Source organism: Taudactylus pleione, unplaced genomic scaffold, assembly GCF_031769625.1.
Source record: "Taudactylus pleione unplaced genomic scaffold, aTauple2 ptg000095l, whole genome shotgun sequence".
NCBI classification, from domain to species: domain Eukaryota; kingdom Metazoa; phylum Chordata; class Amphibia; order Anura; family Myobatrachidae; genus Taudactylus; species Taudactylus pleione.
The window spans coordinates 20,959,655-20,976,248 of record NW_028284497.1 but is presented as its reverse complement, the minus strand read 5'-3'; positions in this window follow the sequence as shown (position 1 = coordinate 20,976,248).

Below are 16,594 nucleotides of genomic sequence, written 5' to 3'. Positions count from 1 at the left end.
TGCAGTGGCCATGGTGTGTAGCTGTGTATGGCGGTCATTTGGATGCTTGGTGTATTATATGACAGGTACTGATGTTCTTTGCATTATATGGCAATCACTGCAATTCTGTTTTATATGGTTGTCACTGTAATGCACTTTGTATTACTGTATATGGTGGTCACTGCGATGCTCAATGCATTATATGGTGGCCACTGCAACTGAATAATATGGCAGTCACCGAGTTGCTTTCTGTATTATATGTAGCAATGCCCTCTATGAAATTAGCCACACCCACTGCACATGCCAGACTCCTTGTGTAGACTACTCCCACACCACACTGGTCATGCCCCCGCATCACTAGTCACATCAACACAGCGCTGGTCACATTCCCTGCAGTAGCACACATACATTTCAGCTCCAGGCCCATGTGTACCTTAATCTGGCACTGGTAACATCGAGTACCATCGGACCCATACGCAGCACTTGTGGCTGACCATACCCTCCCGCAAGTACTGCGAGTGCTGCTGTGTGTAAATCAGCCATGTGACGCGTATGCTGACGATGTGTCTTAATTATGTACGCTCCTGAAATGGCGTTCAGATGCACAGACACGCCTGCTTTCGCACCACCATACTCCCGTTTCCAACGACCATCCCCTGTCACCACCCACAAACGGCTCGTCCTGTCACTCATTCTAGAGAGGCAGTGACCGTCTGTCTGGCATCCTTCGTCAGTAGTTTTATTTTTGGTTTTTATTTTTCCAAATAAATTGTTTTTTTCGAACATACGTTCTGGCTCATTAGTTTTTTCAAAACCAAAGATTGTTTACCCTGACATAAGTAGACTGTTCCTGCAAGGATTTCCATTTTTTTAAAGTAAGATTGCGTTTTGTATTTGTATGTAAAACAGCCACAAGAAACACATAACAGTCACAATGTCATTTCCCTTTTTGGGTGTAGTGTCAATTAGATATTTCTACATTTTACAGGTTCGTAGTTGGTGTGCAAGCTGCTTAGGCCAATCTTACAAAGCCAAATGATTGTACAGGCTTCCTTTTGGTGTGGGTTTGGAACCTGAAAACATATTTCATTTTAGCTCAACTGGCGTCAGTACTGGATTACTCCTTAGTCAAATGTAACGTGTGTGAACCTGGTTACACTTGCTGGTAACGTCCAAAAAAAGGAAGAACATTTCACTCTACAAACATTTATTCACAACATAACTGATAAATCAAAGTGGTCACTCACAAAAAAAACACACAGTGATATTCTCAAATACAACACATACCAAACAAAAACAAACCAAAAACAACAAATCAAGAACTGGTTGACGAAGGACCATGCCAACATGATTCCACAAACATGGCGTTGCGATATGGGTTCCAGAATATATTCCCAAAATGTCCAGATCCAGGTTTGATAAGGGTAGCAGGAAGTAGTGAGCGTTGGAGTGCCAAAGATTATGTGAACAAACAGAAGATGGTGCAAAAAACAAAATAAAATTAGATGTTCGCCAACAAACCCAAACATATTAGGTGTAAACACTGTTGTTTTGTAAAAACTTACCTAAAAAATCTGGCCACCACATCATCGCGTATGGCCCCCCCACATACTGACCTCCGACCAACCTCGGGGGGGCCATCCTCAGGTAAGGCATCCTCTGGCTGCATTGGGACACCACTCCTTATGGCGATGTTGTGAAATATCCCACACAGGACCACAATTTTCGACACCATATCCGGCAAATACATGAGCTCGCCACCAGAGCGGTGGAGGCATCGGAATCGGCCTTTTAAAAGGCTGATACAGCGCTCCACCACTTGCCTGGTGGCTGTAAGTGCGGAATTATACGCACTTTGTGGGCCTGGTGTGGGAGCCAAATAAGGAGTGAGCAGCCAGGACATGCAAGGATATCCACTGTCTCCTGTGAAAAAGAATAGACAACATCAGGAACACTGTGTATCAAGCTTAACATTGTTATGTACTAAAGGTCTCCACTTACCCAGAAGCCACGCATCACCAGCTTGTAGGTTGTTTAATTTGTGCCATATCCCTGATTGCCGGATGACGAAGGAGTCATGTGCACTTCCTGGTAATTTAGCATTCAGGGACAGGATCTGGAGGGAGGCATCACATACCACCATTACATTCAGGGAGTGATAGTGTATCCTGTTTCAAAATATGGCCTCCAGCCGTGCTGGAGGCTGAAGTGGTATGTGAGTACCATCCACAACCCCTATGATGTGTGGGAAGCCAGCTATTTGGTAGAAATTGGCCTTGGCCACACTAAGGGCACCCATATCCAAAGGCATTTGAATAAAATGATGGAGGTGCTTGAAAAGTGCCTCCATCACTGCCCTCAGGATCCGGGAAAAGGAGGATTGGGAGATGCCCGCCACTATTCCCACCGTTGTTTGAAATGATCCTGAGGCACAGAAATGTAACACCGCCATAATTTGCGTAAGTGGTGGTATTGCTGTTGGACTGTCAATTTGCTGCTCAAGATCACTTTCTATTAATGAGAGAGTGTCTATGATGATTTTGGGAGGTAGACGGTAGCGTCTTAAAACCTCATCATTGGGCATTCCAAAAAGGGTGACACATGTTCGAAATATCTGGGGCCTTGCATGCCTACGATGCCTACGCCTGGGACGAGATTGAGGTTGGTCGGCTTCCGGGAGCATGGCCAGAACAATCCGCCCCAGATCTACCTGAAATTCAAAGATTTCAATGTAAGGCTTTTGACCCACCCCAAAAGTAAATTAAAACAACTTAGCTTGATGATACCATCCATTGCTGCTTACATGCCGGGGTATTGTCATGATACGTCCAAACTGAAATTAATCACAACAATTATTTGCCAAATTTCCCTCTGTGCATTTTTGTTTCTAAATTTTGTGCTAGACCAAACTTAAAATATGCGAAACACACATTTGGCAAAACAGCAAAACGACATTGCACACAGTACATCAAAATGGGTTGAAATGTTTGCACAAAAAGCGAAAGGGCAACCTCAAAAAACTTAAAATGATTAATAAGCATTTTAAAATGCACTAGTTTGCAAATACAAGTCACAATAGTAAGTAGTAAAAATGCGCTAATTAGTTCGCAAATACAAGTCACAATAGTAAGTAGTAAAAATGCGCTAATTAGTTCGCAAATACAACTCACAATAGTAAGTAGTAAAAATGCGCTAATTAGTTCGCAAATACAAGATAAAAAATGGACTTACCAAGAGCAAATATATAAGAGTCCAAATCAAAAGGTCTTTTGTTCGGAAATTAATCAAAAACTAAAATAGATGAAATTATGGATCCAAAATTAAAAAAAATAAGAAACACAATGAAACAACAATTGATCAAAAGTTAGACTTCACAAAACTTACCAAATCAAGAAACGAGGTCCAAAAAATATAAACCAACAAAGAGAACGGAAAATAAAAACGCAAATCTACCAAAAAAAAAAATCTACAACCGCCAACTCCTTTATACGCAGTCAATAAACTCCAGCCAAGATAACCTCCAACAATCCAAAAACGCCACCTCGACTCGAGACACACCAAGCCATAATTAGTGTTTCGTTTCCCGCACAAATTAAGGAGGGATCATAGGAACGCACAATCAATGATGCGGCCGCAAAATAAGGACGCATGTATAAATACGTTACGAAAACACATTTAAATTCTGGTGTATTTCTTGTTTGGACCTCAGACATGGCGACAGACCAGGGAAACAATGCCCAAGAGTCAGGCGGTAAGTCTTTCATGCATTTTGTATCAATGATTAATTTGAAACATAAGATTGGGCAAGTAGTGATTTTGTGAAATCTGAATATTTACACAAATAGGTGAGGAGGATGACATGGAAGAGGCTGCTGGGCCCAGTATTCCGGCCAAAGCTGCCAAAAAAAAAAGGCAGCCACATTTCACAAGAAAGGAGATGGAGGTTTTGATACAGAAGTGTGTGGACATCCTGCCACAGGCAGACAGGAATATGAGTCTAAGCCAGAAGGGGAGAATGTGGGAAGAGGTAGCCGTTGCTGTCAATAGGGTGGGTGATTATGTCCGTCTAGCCCGGGATGTCAAACGGCGGTAAGTAAACACTTGCCCCCCCTAAAAACAAACACCATTTTAAACCAAAGGATAATGGCTTCCATTTTTTCCCACAGATGGGGCGACTTCAAATATCGCCTAAAGCAAAAACTCGCGGACAGGGCTAGGCATGCAAGGGGGACAGGTGGGGGTCCCACCCCTGTGTCATTGGAGTTGACGGATTTAGAAGAGCTGGCACAGGGGTGTGTGCAGCCTGTGGAGGTGTTTGGCGTGTCCAACATGGATACGGACATGCCAGACTTTGCGGCTCCTCATGTTGTCCCAGGTAAATCTTTTGATGTCATCAACTCAGAAATGGCCGCCGAATTTCTGCTGGCTCGGCAGGGGAGGAACCAGTACATCCGGCTGAGGACCCTGCAGAAGCCAGTCCAGGGCAATCCCCCTTGCAGGCAGTGTCCCTCCTCACAGAACTCAATTTCAAATCGGATTTCCATACGGAGATTCTGCAGAGGATGGACGCCAGTCTGGTACGGGTGGCTGAGGCCCTGGAGCAAAATGCTGCGGCCAACGTGACCATTGGTCAGGCCCTGGCGGAAAATACCAGGGCCAACATCCGCATCGCCAATGCCCTGGAGCAGCTCGTTCGCCAGCACATGGTGGAGCCGACCTCCCTTCCTGCCGGAACATCAGGATCCTCCACATCGGGCACAACATCAGCCAATCCTCCAAATGTGCCTAGCCCTGTGCCTAGTCCAGAGGCCACAACATCTGCCTCTGGACAGGCCAGCCCGATGACATCCCGGACCCGGTCTGGCGCCCTCCCTCCCCCATCCAAACGGGTGAAAAAACAGTGACAGCAATGGTGACTTTTCCCACAATCCTTCTGTGCTTGGCTCATATTCCTTTCTGGTCAAAACTTCCCTCTCCTTTCTTGTGAAATGTTTTTATTTTTTTGTTGTATGTTTATGTCAACAGTTATGTTGGGCCAATTTCTTTGATTTTGGAACATATCTTTGGCCAAAAAAGATGTCCCCAATATTTAATTTTTTTTGTTTGAGCAATAAATTGAAACAAAAAATCTGACATTGGATTGTGAAATTATTGTACAAATGGGTTACATTTAATCCTGGACCAAAAGGCAAAAACTGGCCCAAAAAAAAAAAAAAAAAATGGGCTCTTTAAGGAACGTTTAAAAATTCATATAACGAGGCAAATTCAAGAGGCACAAATAAAATGGTGCGAAAATTAAAACATGATGACATTATTGTTACAATAGGCCCTAACCACCAAATTGAGGGCAAAATAAACCCCCACAAATGTACGCAAATTGATTGTGTCATCCTGACATTAGCAGCTCTGAGTTCCACCTGCGTACGGTTTTGTGCTATACCAAAAAACTGATTTCAAAACACATACCAAGCCGGTTCTCAATCCAACACTAATTGCTTTTCTGCCCTCCCGCGATTAATCGCAACAACATCGTGGAGTCCCGGGACGGATGAGAAGGCCATCGCCAATGTGGTCGAGTAATCCAGACCCTAAGCTGTGCGAGCATTTTGAAGTGAAAGAGGATCATCCAGTGACGTATGAGTTGGTCCGAACACATTTTACGCTCGCATCTGCTAATGTATGTACGCCCCAAAAACGCCTCGCCACACCTGCGTTTTTCCATCTCCACCCCCGTCAACACCCTAAAACGCCCTGTTCTGTCAATCACATTTGACATGTCACTTCCTGTACGCTATTTTTGGAACGAGTCAAAAAAAGCTCACTATCTGCCGTACGCACATGCGCAGTGTAACACCGACGCATGCGCGGTTAGTCAACATCGGAACGCAACGAGCGTACTGCTGTTAACGAGCGGCTCTGAATGAGGGCCATAATGTCCTGTATTACTACTAGTAAGGCTATAAATAACCAGAGACAAAGGATCCATTATTCATTAAAATAAATTTATATCAGCTGACTCAAATTAAACTATACCAAAATACTCCTTGAATCAGATGCCTTCTGATTAAAAATAACAGTTCAGCCAAATGGTCATAAACATGTCAATTCAATTTATTTTGGCTTTGCTAAATGTTGGATAATCATCAATAAAAATGACAACCTTTTTTTTTTTTTTTTCAAACTATTTTATTGAAGGATTTCAATAATAACACAAACATCAAATACAAGGAAATACATATCAGGAAACATGCAAATACAATGTGAAAGCATGAATACTGGATAAGTATGTCAGTATCACAATCTCTGTTTCAGGAAATCTGATTAATATAAAATATCGTAGCATTCAAAAAGAAGAAACAGAACAAAAATAACAGTAAAATAAAGAAGAGAGATCAATAACAACAAGAAACATGACGATAGGAAAGGGAAGGAAAACAGAGGAGGGGGTAGAATGGATGGAGGTGTAAGGGAGTGGAGTCTAGGGACTATGCCGAAAACACTGATAAGTTACGCTAAGACATATTTAACGGCCATAAGGCTAATTTATAATACAATAGAAAAAGACGCTCAAGAGGCCTCCAGGTCACATTGATAGGAAGTGTATTGAGAAGTTTCCTTGAATTCCAAGCAGGATAGCCAGGTAGCACAAAAGTCAGCATGCCTACCAGTGGCAAATGTTATCATATCATCCATCTCCATGTAAAAATAATTTTTTTTAAAAAACCTTCCTTTAAAGAGAGTGGGGAATGCGATTTCCAAGGACCAGGTTCACGGCTCTTGCTGCATTATTGAGGTGTCTCAGAAGAGATTCTTTATAGTCTCTGGAAGGAATGTGGGAAAGATTAAGGGGGAGATGTATCAAACCTTGGATAGAGATAAAATGGAGAGAGGTAAAGTGCCAAGCTCCTAACTGCCACTTTTCAAACACAGCAAGTAATATGGCAGTTAGAAGCTGATTGGTTGGCACTTTATCTCTCTCCACTGTATCTCCCTCCAATGTTTCATACATCTCCCCCTATTAATTCAGAATCCTGAATCACCTGATTCATCCCCTAAAATCAGCCATGCACACTTGATAACAGACTGCTAAAAAGGAGTGAGCTTCGGGCATTCCCACCAAATGTGGAGGAAGCTCCTGAAAGCAGTATTGCATCTACAATTTGAACCAGGAACCCTGTGTACATTTTATGAAGCAAACCTGGGTAGCTATAGCTTCAGAAATGAACCCTATAGAGAGTCTCAAAGGTTGCAGAGCTTAACGAGCTGTAGGTCCCCCTCCCACACCTTAGTAAAAGTTGGTAGTGTGTGAAAAGAGATTTTCAATAATCAATAATTAAAATATACAATGTAGAAATGTTATGGGAAGGGGCTCAAGTAGAGCCAAAAAGAGCCTCAAAGGAGGCAAGAGCTCTGTGTGTGTCCTTGTATTTAGTCGAAGAGGCCAGGAAGGTGCAGAGTTGCATGTATTTCCTAAACTCCAAATGTGGTAGGTGCCAGTAGAATTGTATATCACAAACAGGACAAACGCCCTATGAGCACGTCAGCTGGCCGATCTGAAACACACACACTTCATCCCAAGGTCGATTTCAATTGATTTTAATAAATTTTAATTGATTTCAAATCTATCTAAATTGATATTGTGTTTCTGGGGCTAAACCCCACATTTACTAACATTTAAAAAAACAATTAAAAATTATCAGTTAGTAAATGTGTGATTTAACCCTCAAAACACAACATCGATTTAGATTGACTTAAAATCGATTGAAATTGACCTTTAGTAAATTTACCCCCCGGAGTAATGTCTGGATTAAACAAAAAGGATGAAATTGGTGAGGTGATTTGTGAAAGTGGCGCTATTACAGGTAAGTCCTAGATACATTTATACAATGTGTCAGTATTAGGGATGTTAGGGACCCACCTGATGAGGTTCACCTTGATGTGGTAGGTGGGCAAATATGTACTAAGATCCTCAATTTAAAATTATGTTTATTGAAAGGTTATTATATATATTGTGATATTCAGTGTTGTTAGTGCTTAGAGTGTGCATCTGCTTTTCCCTCCTTCTATTTGTGAAAGTGACCTCAGAATTTTCCAACAGCCTAGGGTTGGTGTGATGGTGGGAGGAGTTACATTTGGTAGCCACTGGATAATATCAATGGGGAAAGAGAAGCAGCATTCCTCTAGTGAAACCCATTGTTTGATATCTTTAGCATGGGTTTACTCTATAACTTTATTTAACAATATAGCATGGTAATAACTAGTGATGTGGGGGAGTTGCAAACCTCTTAAGTGTTTGTAGTAACAGGGTCATAATTAGGGGGATACAGGTGATACACCTATATGGGGCCTGGGGAGACAGGGGAGCCTGGTGGCTAGGGCTGCCACCTGTCCAGATACTTGGTAATGCCTGGTGGACAGCATCCAGAAATTCCATTGGCTGTCCATAGAGTGCTTACACTGAGCCTCTTTGGTGCCCATGGCCGACCCCTCATACAGATAGGAGCTGATGCCAAGAGACAAAAGTCAGTGATTAGACAATATAATTAGTGGGCTTGACTGAACATGTCGGCATGTGATGGTCACCTAGCCATGCCCTCTATTTCTGTCTGCTTTTATTTTGATTTAATTTTATTTTTTATTCTATTTATTAGTAGTAAGTTCTATTTTTGCAAATGTTTTATATTTTATATGCAGTGTGCTCCCATTTATAGCCAGGTATCGCACCTTTCTTTTCTTCATTGACATATTGGCAATGCTGTTTTGTGCTACATGTAATCTTAGAAGGAGTACAGGGAGTATATTTTGGTGAATTCCTGACATTGCTGAACTTATTCTGCACATATATATGTGTGTGAGATGATTGGTGCCTATTGGAGGTCTGATGGAATGACTGAGAGATCAGTGGGACACTGGAAAGGTCTGAAAGGCATGTGGGGCACATCAGTACCATGGTGGGAGTTTCATTGCATGCGCTTGCTCCAGGTACCAGAGCTCAATGCCACACCTCTGTGTCCACCATGCCTTTAGGGAGTAGGGGGTGTTTAGAAGAGGTGGGGGGCCTGCCTTTTTCATTTGTACTGGCCCCACAATTACTGATGGCAGCCCTGTGTCTAAATCCTAAAACGGTGGGAAGTGTGTACTAATTACCTGGGACTTGACGGAAGAGCCCAGCACGGGCCTGGGTCCACTGCCTGCCCCCTCCCTTACCTGTCAGTTGCAGCACCAAGTGTCTTACGAGCCCACAACATGCTGCTGTGTACTGGGCTCTGGTGGGTTCAGGGACGCTGCTGCCGCTGATCAGCAGCAGTAGTCTCTTCTGGCTGTGCAGGTAGAGGAGTGACAATACTGATAGCCCTCTCCCTCCTGGATTTGCCCCTGGCTGAGGGACACACGGTGCTCTTCTACAAGGTCATGCCTCCTCACACAGCTCTCTACCTCCCTGGTGAATGACCTCACAAAAATTTACATATGCTGCTTTGGATCACTTGGAGCTATGAAATGGGAATGTGCATTTGTTAAGCCAGTGGTAAATATAACATTTTTGGTAACATGTTTTTTTTTTAAACATTTTTTTCCCATTCAAGATAAGCGCTTTGATTGTCACATACTATAGACAGAGCGTATGGCCTTCAGAAGATGAATAAACTTAGAGGAGAATAGCTGAGAAAGATCCCTAGTGAGCTTAACTCCTAAGTACTTGAGGTATATGGAATGCCAAACAAAATCAAATGCATGCTTCAGGTGCAGTCAAGTTCAAAGCAATATACTTGGCATATATAAGTTTGAAGTTCAGTAGTCAATTCCATAAATTCGGCAATAAGGTTAGGGAGCAAAGTAACCGAGTCAGTGACCATAGCCGACAAATCTGCAAAGACAGTGAATTTGTGTTCCTGGTGTGCTAAGCAGATCCCAGAAATATTCGGATTCAATCTGCTTGCCCTCATCAAAGCCTCCATAGTCCATACACAGTACAAATAACAGGTGTGACAAAGGGCAGCCCCGTCTGGTGTGAAATGCCTCAGATAGGGAACCGTTAATCCTAATTCTGGCAGAGAGAGAGAGTCATATAGGTCCAAGGTTCTATGGAGTCAGGTGGGTCCCAATACCAGATGCCATAAAGGACCTGACATAAATCCCTAATTTATGCAGTCAAAGGCCTTCTCTGCATCTGTAGACAACATATAGAGGAGATATTGACAAAGAGGGAAAGAGGACCAGGTTGATAACTTTAATGGTATTATCTCTAGCTTTGCAACCAAGGACAAAGTTCACCTGATCACCATGAATCAGCTTATGGAGCAGAAGTTGTAAGTGATTTGCGATAAGTTTAGTATGTAGCTTTGTGTCAATATTTAAATATGATATTGGCCTATAACTTGGTCTTTCCCTTCCTTGGTGAGGACAATTATATGAACTCCAATAGAGTGTTTAGAGAAATGGGTTTCAACAGAGATGGAGTTAAAAGCCAGCACTAATAAGGGGACAAGCTTATATTTGTAACCCTATAATAAGAAATAGATAACCCCCAGTGGGAGACAAAGAGATCGCCTGTTTTACCTCTTGTAATTGAAATGGTTGTTCCAGGAAATCAACCATCTAATATTAATGCAGGAAAGTTAATAGACTGAAGGTATGTAGTAACTACAGCCCGGTAGACATGCTACCCTTCCCCAGCCTCAACCTACGCCAAATTATACAGTTTGGTGTAATAGACCTGAAATAACACAACTATTTTTCTGGTTCACCTTTTATGGCATGTATGCTCCTGCAAGGCCTTCGTAAGTAGCCGACCTGTCTTATGGCCTCACTGATAATAGCGATTATGGCACTTGCGATATTACAACTTAAGTTTATCATGGAGGAGTCTATATAGGGCTGTATGTGCTTCTTCCAGTTCAGCATAGTGATTAGGAGATAGAGAAGATTTATAGTCTCTAAAGATGTAATTTTACCGAGCAAGGCATCCCATTGTTGGACTATTTGCTCTTTTAGATAGGAGTCAAATTTTTTGCATTTACCTGGTATGACACATTTATGCGCCTCCCAGACTGAGATTTGCAAAGTCTCAAGAAGGTTGTTACACTGAATATAATCATCTAAAGTATATTCTGTGTCCTGTACAGTGCGTCCGACAGTAAAAGTTAATTGAAATGCCAATTCCAAGTATTCAAAGAGGGCTGAGGTAGATATAACAAAAGGAACATGGTATGACCAAGTGACAGGACCTATTGTAAAGGTTTTCATTAAATGAAGATGGCGGTGGCTTAAAAATAATGAATCAATTCTAGAATATACTAAGTGAGGGCGTGAGTGGGATGTGACAATCTCCAGGTATCGGCCAGCTGATGCTCATGATAGGTGTTGGGGCACTGTGGAGCCCTACTGGAAGTGTTATGAACTGGAATGAGAGTCCAATTAAGATCACTACCCATTACCACAATGCAGTCTAACAGACTTTCAGCCTTCTCTAAAATTGTAAAAATGGATGTAGTTTGGCACATATAAATTTAGAAATGAAAAAAGTTTATTAAACAGTTTACATTTCACCAAACGGCCTCTCCCTTCTGACAATCTATGGGAGGACACATCTGTGATAGGCAGGAGTCTAGCAAATAATATAGCCACACCCAACTTTTTCCAGCAGAATTGTTACTATAAAAGACAAGGCTATATGAATGAATTATTGCCCAAGTTGCAATTTGCAGATCATATGTAGAAAGCCACAGGGTAATGTACAAAAGAAAACTAGTACAGGCTCCTATCAAGGAAGTCATAATAATCAACTCAACCTCTGTAAGGTCAAATGCTCAAAGGGAACAGTCTTTTGAACAGGAAGGGGCTCCAACAACTTGCGAGCATCCAGCTGTGAGTGCAGCAGCAGCAGCTATGGAGTGTAGTTGCTAGCTAAGATACAGGCTGGCAGGAGCAACAGGACGCAGTGGAACTGGAGATCAACAGTCACCATGTATCCAAGTCCACAGCTGATAGGAAAGGCACAGCAGACTCTGGATGGAGTTACATCATGCTGCAACCAGCAATGATGGGGGCACTGACCAGTGGAGAGGATCAGAACCATGGCAGGTGAGATGGAGAGTGGGTTCCGAAATTTGTCTTTACTCTGAGCAGGAGTAGGATGAGAAATATGCTGCAGACGACCAGGATAAATGCAAGTAACTGCAATATGTGAGGGGTACATGAGGCTAAGAACCCCAATTTGTGACCAGGACGAGACAGCAAAGCTTCAGTACACATGGAGTTAAATCGAGGTAACAAGGCAGTAGGAAGGGTTAACCAGGGCCAGGGACCTTGATTGGCAGGTACGGCCTGACAGCATAAAAATACAACAATAATTAAGCACTGGAGTGCTGGGCTGATCTCCTTTATATAGGAGATTGGCTGCCTGATGTCAGCACCTCAAGTTCACAAATATGACCAGCAGGAGGAGCGCATGGGCAGTGTCTCCTTTGTCTGGGAGGTGAAAGCTTAATTTTCTCAGCATTACCTGCTAATAATGGTGGTTGACCCTGGGCATTGTGTGCTGTTGACCCTGCCCCCTGAATCAGGCAGCCCACCAGGTCAGGAGGCGGCTGCCCAGGACCACCTTCAATGGGGGTCTCTGGGTACGGATTGGCAGCATGCTGATAAGTGCAGCCAGCACCTCGTGTGACACATCATTTACAATTTGGGTGTGATATTCATCCAGTATGACATTCATACAGGATTCACGACATAAGTATAACACAGGTTGAGTATGAAATGCCGACGGTAGGGAAGCCGTCTGACTAAATCCCAACGTCGCAAGCCTGAACGATGAAGTCCCTGACTGGGGCTGGTAAGTACCCTAACCCTCCCCTATCCCCCCCTCTAACCCTCCCCCACAGCTAAGCGTTAACACTGCCGGACTTACCTTCATTTGGGAAGCCATCTGTCTTGATTCCGGCATCGGGATATAGACAGGCGTCGAGATTTTGACACCTGTCTTTAGTCCCGGGTCTGTATTTAGACATCGGGATTTAGTCAGAAGGCTTCCCGGCCATCTGCATTTTGACTGTATCCCGTCCAACACTTATGGAAAATAAAAGAAGAAAAAATTGGGTGTACGTTTCAGTCTTCTAAATATGGTCACTAATAACAGTTCCACATAAATATACATCCAAAGAAAACCTCAGTTTCCAATTCTTTTAAGGACCACATTTAACTTCACTTGTATACCATGAAAAATAACAGACAAAAAATATTATAATGTAGTATGTTCTAATATGGATAAATCATCCTTTGTGATGCATAGAGGTGTTCTTGCTAAAAAATATATCTGTCCAAAAGTCCTTACATATGTAAATATTACAGATAGACAATCTGCTTCCGTTATGGTTTTGAACTTATGAAACATAAAAACATGTAGGCATATTTGACTGAAATTTTCCTCTCCTTCCCACGTTTCATTTGTTGAAGTTGGTGGAAGCTCTAAAAGAATAAATTCCCCAACCAGAACAGACTATTAGTGCATTACCTTCACATTTATTAACATAAAAATAAACATAATACACTTACAGGACCCAATAAAAATAACAGTATTATCAACATGTATAATGGCCCCTACAGGACTAAGTTGTAATGAACACATTGCACACAAAAATCCCTGCTTTGGTCCCCAGCAGGATAGCAAGATGTGTAGACAGTAGGATCCAGTTGCCAGATGAGACCCTGAAGATGCTCCCCGCAACATGTTTCAAATGGGAAGTGTCCTGGACAGTCTCAATATAGTCCCAAAGGCAAATTAAAACGAATGACATAAACATCAAGGATGACATCCTAAAATAGTAATGCAGAAAAGTATTGCAAAAAGGAGCTCAGTGTGTATAATATATTTTGCATATTGATACTTTGTGGGCCAAGGTGGCAGTGTGGTAGGGATCCACATTTCATTGCACCTACAGTAGTTCTGTACAGAAATTGACAAATTAACTTTGTGAAACTAAATTGTTCAAGTGATGCAGCAGAGCTGGGAAGACACATTTAGGGATGCATTCTCCACTTCACAGGTAGATGCACGACTCTTTCCTCCACATACAACACACTTTTGTCTGACCAGAACAAATGGAAGTCCAGTCTCATCCCCCATACTTTTAAAGTCATTCCAACACACAAAAGTGACACATATAATATAGAGTAGGCATTAAGTGGCAGTATGTACAAGAGAAAAAAAACAACTGCACAGGGTATCATTTATATCCTGTTAATTATACGACCCCTGCCCTACTGCCATCTTATAGAGTATAAATGTACAGTATATTGGGCCAGGGAGTGCTACCACTTCACAATAGATTTGATTATAGAAAAAAATGTAAAGACAAAGATTTGTGTTCTGTGGTACACAAGGACCGAGTTAAATAAAATATAACTTTTATTGCATACTGATATTTTTATATAGAGAGATTCATGATAATAGATATGTATGTAACAGAGGAAGATTACTCTCTGTACATATCATACTTACATATCAGTGAATATATGATACCCTGTCCAAACCGTTGAAGGTTATTTTTTATATAGAATCTGAATATTCGCCAGGATGTCGGTAACAGCAGTTTTTTAATCACTATATCTACCTTTATTCACATTTCTGTCATTTTATTAATATTTTGCAGTAATTTTTATCTGACATTATAATATATCTAATAAAAGTTATATTTTATTTAAGTCCTTGTGCACCATAGAACACAAATCTTTGTCTTTCCATTTTTTCTATAGTATGGGGGGTATTCAATTAGCCACAGGGTTTACCCTGCGTCTAATTGCCGCCCCGGACCTATTCAAATAGTTGGACTTTACTTCGCAGCTCATGGAGGTGGTAAAATCTGCGTAAAAACCAACAAATTGGGCTCACGCGCGGGGAAAAAAAACATTGATTCCGCAGTTTACGTGGAATCAGTGTGTTTCCGCGTGTGAGTCCCGATTTTTTGGCGCTGGAAAAAGGCTATTTTATTGAATTGTTTTTTTCCGCACCGCGGGGATTTTGGCTTGCAATTTGTTGCGGGGTAAACCTCCTAAGTGGCAGTAGTAGTAGCAGGCTTGACTTTATAGTGCTATTTCTATGGTAAATGTAACACTATCAGCGTGTGGTTTATTAATGACTCTTCGTATTTAACGTTCCATTGCAAACTTTTATTTTATTTTTTTAATTAGTTCATTAGTAGCATTTTTGTATAATTTTTCAGCAATGATATAATACTCTGGTCTTAAAGAGGTAATGAAAAAAACAATTGGTTTCCCATAAGCAATGACCTTCTTCTAAAGAACTGAAAAATACATCTCACATTTAGTAAGCAGACTTGGTTCACTTTTTCAGTTTTATTTTATGTCACCGTCAAGAAATTAGATGAACAATTTCCTGACAATTAGCTAAGTGTTGTGTTGTTACGTTTTCAATGTTTTTGCGAGACTCAATTATATAGATATTGTAAAACAGATGACATATTTCTTCAGGATCCCTGAGCCAGAAAGCTATTTTTCGCTTGTCTTTATTATACTTTTGTATGAGGTTATTTGTAAAATGACAATTTCTGTAATTAACCTGTAAATAACCTTTGCCCAAGTTACATTGTCCTTAAATATGAAGCTAATAATATAAGTAAGCAGTTTAATATCATTAGTGTTACATGTTTATAAAATTAGCATAATTGATTACATTAGTCAAATGTTTTCTAAATAGTATCCACTACTTACCCTCCACATGACTTCTTAATCTTATGGGGCACATCCACTAGACGATCTACTCCCTGTCCAACCTCTTAACGATTTTCCCTTGAAGTTTCCCTTGAAATTTGATCTTCCACTCTGAACTATTTGCAAAAGATTTGCAAAGGATTTGCAAAAGATTTGCAAAAGATCTAACGATAAACTATGTTGTTTCAATCTGTGATTGAGAGCTTTCAGCTGTAGTGGGCAGATAGTGGTTCATCGTTTGATCGTTCAGTGAGAACGATGTGTAAACGATGTGTAAACGATTTGTAAGCAATCAAGTGAAATTGACCTGCATGTTCAGTCGATGGAGGAGACGATCAAACGACCAGCGGGAGCGCGCATCGTACATCGTTAGAAACAATTACTGCACGATTTGCAAACGATGTTCAAACGATGTTTGAACGATTATCAAACGATTTTATCATTATCGTTCAATCGTTCAACTTTATCGTCTAGTGGATACCCCCCTTTACATGGCACATTTAGATTCTGTCATTTACTAAGTACTCATTTTGAACATTGTGTCCATTTTCTGTTGTACGCTAATTTGTTGTCTCTATGTCAGGCATAATGTTTATAGACATTAGATTAGAATTGGCAGAATGTTTCTGTATACATGTCATTAGACTCAGTTGCTATAATTTCCCTTTCATTAGACAAGATGTACTGTAAGATGCAACATACATGTCTGGGGTTGTGGTTTTGAAATGATCCATCAGCCTCCTGCAGATTTTTAAAATAGTGTATAATTGGCAGATCACTAGGGTTTGTTGCCCTGGGTCAGGAACCTTACGGGTGCTTTTTTATTAGGAGAGTGTATGAAGCTAGGCGGCTTGATGAAGCTCCTCATGCATTTTAGTAGTAGTGTGGG